Here is a 9,786-nt window from a genome sequence, read left to right as displayed (position 1 = left end):
CCAGCAAAGATATATATGTCCTATTCCACTTGAACAGCAGTAGAAATAAAACACAGCACACAGGCCACATTATGAAGAGGTACTGTCCATTGTAAAGGAGGGTGTGTAAAACATAAGAATGAGGAAGTAGACCCTTTTAAGTAACACATCCCATACAGACAGTAACTATGACAAACCACAACAGATGGAGCTAGACCCGCTTCAGTGGCTTTAACCAAGAGATAATAGAGAAAGTGGGAACTAAATATGTGGATGTAATCCATTTGAAAATACAATAATTACTCTACACAAAAATAAGAGGCGAGCAAACTGCAGTGTGTAATGACTCACTAATGGCTTCTATTCCTCATTATTACCTTTAGATGTTGTTGACATGAGCTCAAGACAGGGTATAATTAACCACAGTAAAAACAAAAACATTTCGAATAATGTTCTACAAACCGGTTCATGAATAAAATATGAAATGGAACAATTTATCTCTTATTAGTATTGACAGGAAATGTTCAGGAGCAATCTGCTCTGAAGAACAATTACATGTTTAGCACTGACAAAGTATAATAACTGTGCAAATGGAAACTGTGATACATGACTTTAATATGAGAACAGCCCGGAGGACTACATTTCAATTTGACAGAGGTGATATTTGGCTCAAACAGATTTGAAGATAACAAATGTTTCTGGGACTGATTTAAAGAGGACATACATGTAGCCTAACTCAGTGGTCCCTGCTGCTAATGGCTTCTCACATTGAATCAATACACTGAAGAAAGTAAATCTACACATAATAATACATGTCCAGGTCAAAGTTGAAACAGTTGCCTGGGTAAAAAAAGGAGAAGAGGGTGATATGGATCAGTATTACCTCAGACCCAGGGTGACATCTAAAGTAGAGTAATATCCTTGAGGCAGATAAGCCTGCCAGCGCTCCTGCCAAAATACAGGAGGATTAATAAAAGGTTAGGAGCAAGAAAAGCTAAGCACAGACAGAGTATGAATACTTGGGCATTAGAGCAGGTGCAGGTATTTACAAAATGTAGAAACCCAGTGAGCAAAATGATATATTTTAGACATCCATGGATGTCGGCGTCGGACAGTGCTAACTGGGATGTATTGAAACAAAATGCTGGACCAGCCTCAAAGTAAATAGGAGGCTGATAAAAAAAATGAATGAAATGAAAAGAAAAGAAAGACAATCAGTCCTGACTCACCCTAGGGCTCACAGTAGCCCAACAAACTCCTACAGATACAGGCGGACATTTTTTATTCTAATCTCAAAAACCATAAAGCTCTACACCTGAGCATACTCTGCAGCCGCACTCTGGGGTAAGTTTCCTTTAAGATCAGATCCCCTCCCCAATGCTAAACGTAACCATTACTGGGAGAAATGCAAAACTGACCCAAGAACAGCATCTAGGGCCAACTTCACCCTACCAGAGAGGAAGAGGTGAATTAAGAGGGTTTACTCCACCCAAAATCTGTCCACGTTACGCAGATCATTAATTAATACGAAAGTGAAGAGTTTTTGTATGGGGGCCAATGAGAGTGTCGAATTTAGTCAAGATAAAAATGAATGTTTATTTTGATACGTGAGGCTTATTTGATCTAATAGAAGTTTCTTAATGCTTACGTTATTATGAGTTTACTGATATACGTGTGATGCACGTGACATCTCTGCAACTTTGGAAAACACACTATATATTGGAGTTGACCCTGTTGAGATGGTCTATGCAATTGAATAGGCAATTGACGTCAACACCCTTCATCGAATACTCAAAACAGTATTAAAATAACGAGATGTATCCACCAAACCAAAAAGAGAGATATAGGCAGGAATTTGACATCCCACCGTTCCGTCATGTGGACAATGAATCCCATTGTTAGAGCAGAGACATAAGCATCTCATCATTATAGCCAGTATCTCTGACCACACTCCCTCCAGCCACTGGCAGAGACCAGGTGGCAGGAAACTAGAAACACTATTGTCATTAAAGCACTTTGTCAACTAAAAATCTCACACATGACAGCAAACAATCAAACATTTAAAATACTTATTTTAGGCTATGAAAATGATTAATGGACTTCATCTGATTTACTTCTTGTGTATACTGTAATCTTTGTTAAATCTTCAGAAATTATTAGCTAAATAACTGTTTATACACCTAACCAAAATGGAGGTCTAGTAAAGTAACCAAACGATTATGCCAAGTAGAAGTAGGCAACAGTGATGAAGCTTAGATTCACTTTCTCACTGGGATCCATTCAAAACCTACAGTAGCAGTTTTCCATTAATTAAACCACATTCTGTGTGAGAATAGTTGATCTGATCATTTCTGGGCTTATTCATATTTGATAGTATGTGAAAAGTGAAATTTGGCAGATCATTTCACGCCTGCAACATGACTGTAAAAAGTCCAGTCAAATGCCTATATGAACGTGTCGTTCCTTTACCCTCTTTCATGTTGCATACCAACACAGATCCTTCTCTACACAGTTACTGAGCGGAGCTAGGGGGGCCAATCTCAAACTGTCAGATGACTGTCACTGCTGGATTTGTATGGGGCTCAGAGATCCTGCAAGGCAGTATTCTTTATCATGAGGCTGAAAGATCCTCACAAAGTGGCATTGCTTGCATTTACAGTGTGTGATCAGAGGCGTCATGCCCCATGTCAGATTTGTCCTGTTATTTGTGATTTTGTTTGTTTGTTTTTTCTCTAATACTACTAGCCACTTAGCAATTGTATGAAGTTGGCTTTAGCTAGCCCAGATAGGTTTGCAATCTCTCAACCTCATAACTTGTCATGCCTGCTCCCGCTCCCTGGCGCTCGAGGACGCCCGGCTGCCCATCATTACGCACACCTGTCACCTTCGTTACACGCATCAGCGCTTCATTGGACTCACCTGTACTCCTTTATGTTTTGATTGCCTTCCCTATATCTGTCTGTTCCTCTGTTTCATCCCCGTGTCAGCATTGATGTCTTTATTTTCCCCCTGTCCAGATGCTGTCTGTGTTCTGTTTATGTCCATTGTTTATTAAATGTTTACTCCCTGTACTCCCAGCATATGTCCTTACATAACTAGCTCCCAAGAAAAAAATTCAGGCTATCAATCAAGTTAGAGTAGCTAGCATGTGTAACGATCTTTACATATTTTTTGCATCTAATTAAGCATAATGATTATGGCTCTAGATTGCAGGAAAAAGCTTGTCAGGTGTTTGAAAAATGCAAAATTCTCCAACTTACAGATGTGGGGGCATAGCTCCTCCCTGGACTAACACACAGCCCACAGTACTTGGTGCCCCTTCAGATTTTGGGGGTGCAGGACGCACCTGCCTGTGATTGATGTCAAATGGCAAACAGTGAATATTTAGTGTATTGTATCATCAGCTTAGCGAATTAAACAGACAATGTACCAAGATCAAATAAATGACTGACATTGTTACAGTAAAAGTAATGTCATATGCTCACCATCAAAGTGATTTTTCCTCTTCTGTGCTGCACACTGAAATACAACAATGTCCATGATATGGGGAAAGAAAAAGTGGGAATGAAGGAATGAAAGGCAAAGGCAAAATATAGCTAAGCTTTAAAATTCTGCCCAGATTGAAGGAAACTATATCTTGGAGCTCAACACACACACACACACACACACACACACACACACACACACACACACACACACACACACACACACACACACACACACACAAAAACCTCTATGCTTTCAGGCACCAGTAGACTCGGGAGATCTAGTTGGGGCTGATGCAACAGGAGGAACAGCTGCATGGAGGTGATACCATTCAAATAACTTAAGGACTTGAACATTCCAATAAATGTATAATTTCCCCTGTGGTATCGACAAATGCAAGTTTAATCATTTGGCTAACAACACTGCTCAGGAGAATTACCAGTCTCGTATTGCGACATATTGCAAAATCATTCTAATGTCATTGGATAATTGGGTGGAGTCAGAAGATTAAGAATTGGGTTCGTAATTAAAATAAAAGATCATTACTTTAGATGCATTCAGAAGATTAATCCCCTTCTACTAAAATGGACATATGTGTTACGGTTTTCTTCCGTTGAAGGAGATTCGGACCAAAATGCAGCGTGATGATGATTCATGATATTATAATGAAGGAAAAAACTATACATGAAGAAACTACAAAATAATGAAATGTTAAAACCTAAACAGCCCTATCTGGTGCAAATACAAAGACAGGAACAATCACCCACGAAATACTCAAAGAATATGGCTGCCTAAATATGGTTCCCAATCAGAGACAACGATAATCACCTGACTCTGATTGAGAACCGCCTCAGGCAGCCATAGACTATGCTAGACACCCCACAAAACCCCAAGACAAAAACACACCACAAAAACCCATGTCACACCCTGGCCTGACCAAATAAATGAAGACAAACATACTATACTTCGACCACTGCGTGACAATATGTTTCTCTCTCTTCTATGCAGATATATTTGTTCATGGGTTCAGCATCAATGAATGACAATGCTGACTGACAAAAATCTAAACTCAGCAAAAAAAGAAATGTCCTCTCACTGTCAACTGTGTTTATTTTCAGCAAACTTAACATGTGTAAATATTTGTATGAATATAACAAGTTTCAACAACTGAGACAGACATGTGACTAACAGAAATGGAATAATGTGTCCCTGAACAAATGGGCGGTCAAAATGAAAAGTAACAGTCAGTATCTGGCAGAGGTATGGACTCGAGTCACAAATGTGATGACTTGCAACTCGACTTTGACTTTAACACCAATGACTCGTGACTTGAGTTAGACTTGAGCCTTATGACTCGACCTGACCTGATACCGTCCTCAAGCCCAAATATTAAAAATAATCCTATTAAAAAAAGTATGTAGCGCATCAACTCTTCATTTAACGGATTACAGTTTGAATCGGACAGCAGCCAATCAAATTGCGTCAGCGGGTGAATTCGGCGGGTGAATTCAGATGGAGCCCTTGGAAAGATGATACCCAAAATGTATATTTCTGGATATAAAGACGACGCTGTATCAACAAAAAACGGATTGCAACTTGCAAAACATGCAGGAAGAAAATTACAGCTGGAGTCGCAACAATTTCCAACTTTGTTCGACATTTGAAGCTGCACAACGAATTGTAAGTTTTGGCTAATATAGCCGACAGCTATATATTTTATTACTTTACTAGTGTATCACATAGGCTAACGTAATGTTAAATCAATGAGCCTCCACACAGTCAGTCAGTGTGGGAACGTAATCATTGCACCCGAGATTGAGCTACAACTGGCTAGGCAGTTGGTAGCCTAAATCCTGCCTGATGTTACTGCTGTTCCTAAAACCATTGACATATGTTAGCCTACTGTAACCACACAGAGAGTGTGTGTGTGTTAAGGTTGGGCGATTGTGTACAAGCCTCCATCGCCCGATTGCCCCCCATAGCGATCCTCGATAGTCTTTCTCATGGCTACCCATGTATTTCCGTGGAAATATAATATTTATTTGCAAAGTAATAAATATATGAATATATATAATCATGATTTGCGTAAACTATTACTAACTATTACTCTTGTTAAAAAAATGACATGGTATTACTTTTGGTGAAGAGCACATTATGACTTGTTTAGGACTCGAAACTCAAAGTTTACGACTTGAGACTTGAGTTGATGCTTGACGGTCTTGACTTGAGACTTGACTCAGACTTGCCTGTCTTGACTTGGGACTTGACTTGGGACTTGACTTGGACTTGAGTGCTAAGACTTGAGACTTACTTGTGACTTGTAAAACAGTGACTTGGTCCCGACTCTGGTATCTGGAGTGGCCACCAGCTGCATTACGTACTGCAGTGCATCTCCTCCTCATGGACTGCACCAGATTTGCCAGTTATTTCTGTGAGATGTTACCTCACTCTTCTACCAAGGTACATGCACATTTCTGGGGGGAATCGCCCTAGCCCTCACCCTCCGATCCAACAGGTCCCAGACATGCTCAATGGGATTGAGATCCAGGTTCTTTGCTGGCCATGGCAGAACAGTGACATTCCTGTCTTGCAGGAAATCCCGCAAAGAACGAGCATTATGGCTTGTGGTATTGTCATGCAGGAGTGTCATGTCAGGATGAGTCTGCAGGAAGGGTACCACATGAGGGAGGAGGATGTCTTCCCTGTAACGCACAGCGTTGAGATTGTCTGCAACCGCAACAAGGTCAGTCCGATGATGCTGTGACACGCTGCCCCAGACTATGATGGACCCTCCACGTCCAAATCAATCTCACTACAGAGTACAGGCCTTGGTGTAACGCTCATTCCTTTGACAATAAACGTGAATCCGTTCATCACCCCTGGTGAGACAAAACCATGACTCGTCAGTGAAGAACACTTTTTGCCAGTCCTGTCTAGTCCAGCGATGGTGGGTTTATGCCCATAGGCAACGTTGTTGCCGGTGATGTCTGGTGAGGACCTGCCTTACAACAGACCTATAAGCCCTCAGTCCAGCCTATTTTGAACAGTCTAAGCACTGATGGAGGGATTGTGCGTCCCTGGTGTAACTCGGGCAGTTGTTGTTGTCATCCTGTACCTGTCCCGTAGGTGTGATGTTCGGATGTACCGATCCTGTGCAGGTGTTGTTACACGTGGTCTGCAACTGCGAGGACGATCAGCTGTCTCCCTGTAGCTCTGTCTTAGGCGTCTCACACTACGGACATTGCAATTTATTAACCTGGCCACATCTGCAGTCCTCGTGCCTCGTTGCAGCATGCCTAAGACATGCTCATGCAGATGACCAGGGACCCTGGGCATCTTTCTTTTGGTGTTTTTCAGAGTCAGTAGAAAGGCCTCTTTAGTGTCCTAAGTTTTTATAACTAGGACCTTAATTGCCTACCATCTGTAAGCTGTTAGTGTCTTAATGACCATTCCACAGGTGCCTTCACCAACCATGTTGTTCCACCTCCTACATATACGATGACATCACCTGGTTTAAACCAGACTATATCTCGCTCATCATTACTCAATGCCTAGGTTTACCTCCAATGTACTCACATCCTACCTTACCTTTGTCTGTACACTATGCATTGAATCTATGCTATCGTGCCCAGAAACCTGCTCCTTTCACTCTCTGTTCCAAATGTGCTAGACGGCCAGTTCTTATAGCCTTTAGCCGTACCCTTATCCTACTTCTCCTCTGTTCCTCTGGTGATGTGGAGGTTAATCCAGGTCCTACAGTGCCTAGCTCCACTCCCACCCCCCAGGTGCTCTCATTTGTTGACTTCTGTAAATGTAAAAGACTTGGTTTCATGCATGTTAACATTAGAAGCATACTCCCAAATTTTGTTTTACTCACTGCTTTAGCACACTCTGCCAACCCAGATGTCCTAGCCGTGATGGAATCCTAGCTTAGGAAAACCACCAAAAACCCTGAAATCTCCATCGCTAACTATAACGTATTCCACCAAGATTGAACTGCCAAAGGGGTCGGTGTTGCAATCTACTGCAAAGATAGATATTAATACAGAATTCTGCAGGCTAAGTCTGTACCCAAACAATTTGAGCTTCTACTTCTAAACATTCACCTTTCCAGAAACAAGTCTCTCACTGTTGCCGCTTGCTATAGACCTCCCTCTGCCCACAGCTGTGCCCTCGATACCATATGTGAATTGATTGCCCCCCATCTATCTTCTGAGCTCGTGCTACTAGGTGACCTAAACTGGGACATGCTTAACACCCTTTCCATCCTACAATCTAAGCTTGATGCCCTCAATCTCACACAAATTATCAATGAACCTACCAGGTACAACCCCAAATCAGTAAACATGGGCACCCTCATAGATGTCATACTAACTAACTCAACCTCCAAATACACCTGTGCTGTTTTCAATCAAGATCTCAGCGATCACTGCCTCATTGCCTGCTTCCGCAATGGGTCTGTGACCAAACGACCACCCCTCATCACTGTCAAACGCTCCCTGAAACACTTCTGCAAGCACTCCTTTCTAATCGACCTGGCCGGGGTATCCTGGAATGACATTGACCTCATTCCGTCAGTAGATGATGCCTGGCTATTCTTTAAAAGTGCCTTCCTAACCATCTTAAATAAGCATGCCCCTCTCAAAAAATGTAGAACTAGGAATAGATATAGTCCTTGGTTCACTCCGGACCTGTCAGCCCTTGACCAGCACAAAAACATCCTGTGGCGTTATGCATTAGCATCGAATAGCCCCCGTGATATGCAACCTTTCAGGGAAGTTAGGAACAAATATACACAGTTAGGCAGTTAGAAAAGCTGAGGCAAGCTTTTTTTTTTAAGACAATTGCATCCTGTAGTACTAACTCAAAAGAGTTCTGGGACACTGTAAAGTCCATGGAGAATAAGAGCACGTCCTCCCAACTGTCCACTGCTCTGAGGCTAGGAAACACTGTCACCACCGATAAATCCACTATAATTGAGAATTTCAATAAGCATTCTCTGCGGCTGGCCATGCTTTCCAGCCGGCTACCCCTACCCCGGGTTAACTGCCCGGCACCCTCCACAGCAACCCGCCAAAGCCCCCACCATTTCTCCTTTACCCAAATCCAGATAGCTGATGTTCTGAAAGAGCTGCAAAATCTGGAACCCTACAAATCAGCCGGGCTAGACAATCTGGAACCTCTCTTTCTAAAATTATCTGCAGAAATTGTTGCAACCCCTATTACTAGCCTGTTCAACCTCTCTTTTGTATCATCTGAGATTCCCAAAGATTGGAAAGCTGCCACGGTAATCCCCCTCTTCAAAGGGGGTGACACTCTAGACCCAAACTGCTACAGACCTATATCTATCCTACCCTGTCTTTCTAAGGTCTTCAAAAGCCAAGTTAACAAACAGATTACTGACCATTTCGAATCCCACCATACCTTCTCCGCTATGCAATCTGGTTTCAGAGCTGGTCATGAGTGCACCTCAGCCACGCTCAAGCTTCTGAACGACATCATAACCGCCATCGATAGGAGACAATACTGTGCAGCCGTATTTATCGACCTTGCCAAGGCTTTCGACTCTGTCAGTCACAACATTCTTATTGACAGACTCGACAGCCTTGGTTTCTCAAATTATTGCCTCGCTTGGTTTACCAACTACTTCTCTGATAGAGTTCAGTGTGTCAAATCGGAGGGCCTGTTTTCCGGACCTCCTACAGTCTCTATGGGTGTGCCACAGGGTTCAATTCTCGGGCCGACTCTGTTTTCTGTATACATCAATGATGTTGCTCTTGCTGCTGGTGATTCTCTGATCCACCTCTACGCCGACGACACCATTCTGTATACTTCTGGCCCCTCCTTGGACACTGTGTTAATTAACCTCTTTAACCTCTTGATACTCTAGGGGCAGTATTTAATTTTTGGATAAAAAGATGTGCCCGTTTTAAGCGCAATATTTTGTCACAAAAAGATGCTCGACTATGCATGGAATTGATAGCTTTGGAAAGAAAACACTGACGTTTCCAGAACTGCAAAGATATTCACTGTGAGTGCCCTAGAACAGAAGCTTCAGGCAAAACCAAGATGAAACTTCAACCAGGAAATGAACAGGATTTCTGAGGCTCTGTTTTTCATTATCTCCTTATATGGCTGTGAATGCGACAGGAATGAGCCTGCCCTTTCTATCGTTTCCCCAAGGGGTCTGCAGCATTGTGACGTATTTGCAGGCATATCATTGGAAGATTGACCATAAGAGACTACATTTGCCAAGTGTCCGCACGGTGTCCTGCGCGGAAATTGGTGCGCAAAACTCAGCTGCTGGTATTTTTCCATGGG

At 42.4% G+C, this 9,786-nt stretch overlaps 1 long non-coding RNA gene across 1 annotated transcript; it reads right to left on the bottom strand.

The window, feature by feature from the left end:
• Window positions 1-595: 595 nt before the first annotated feature.
• Window positions 596-4,055, bottom strand: LOC124043101. The gene is made up of 4 exons (XR_006840266.1): window positions 4,012-4,055; window positions 3,465-3,498; window positions 3,240-3,329; window positions 596-819 (listed from the first exon to the last, which is right to left on the bottom strand). It is a non-coding gene; the product is annotated as an uncharacterized LOC124043101 (long non-coding RNA).
• Between the last annotated feature and the right edge of the window lie 5,731 nt (window positions 4,056-9,786).

Source organism: Oncorhynchus gorbuscha, linkage group LG09 (genome assembly GCF_021184085.1).
Source record: "Oncorhynchus gorbuscha isolate QuinsamMale2020 ecotype Even-year linkage group LG09, OgorEven_v1.0, whole genome shotgun sequence".
In the NCBI taxonomy this organism is placed as follows: Eukaryota; Metazoa; Chordata; class Actinopteri; order Salmoniformes; family Salmonidae; genus Oncorhynchus; species Oncorhynchus gorbuscha.
This window is presented reverse-complemented; position numbering and strand designations above follow the sequence as displayed.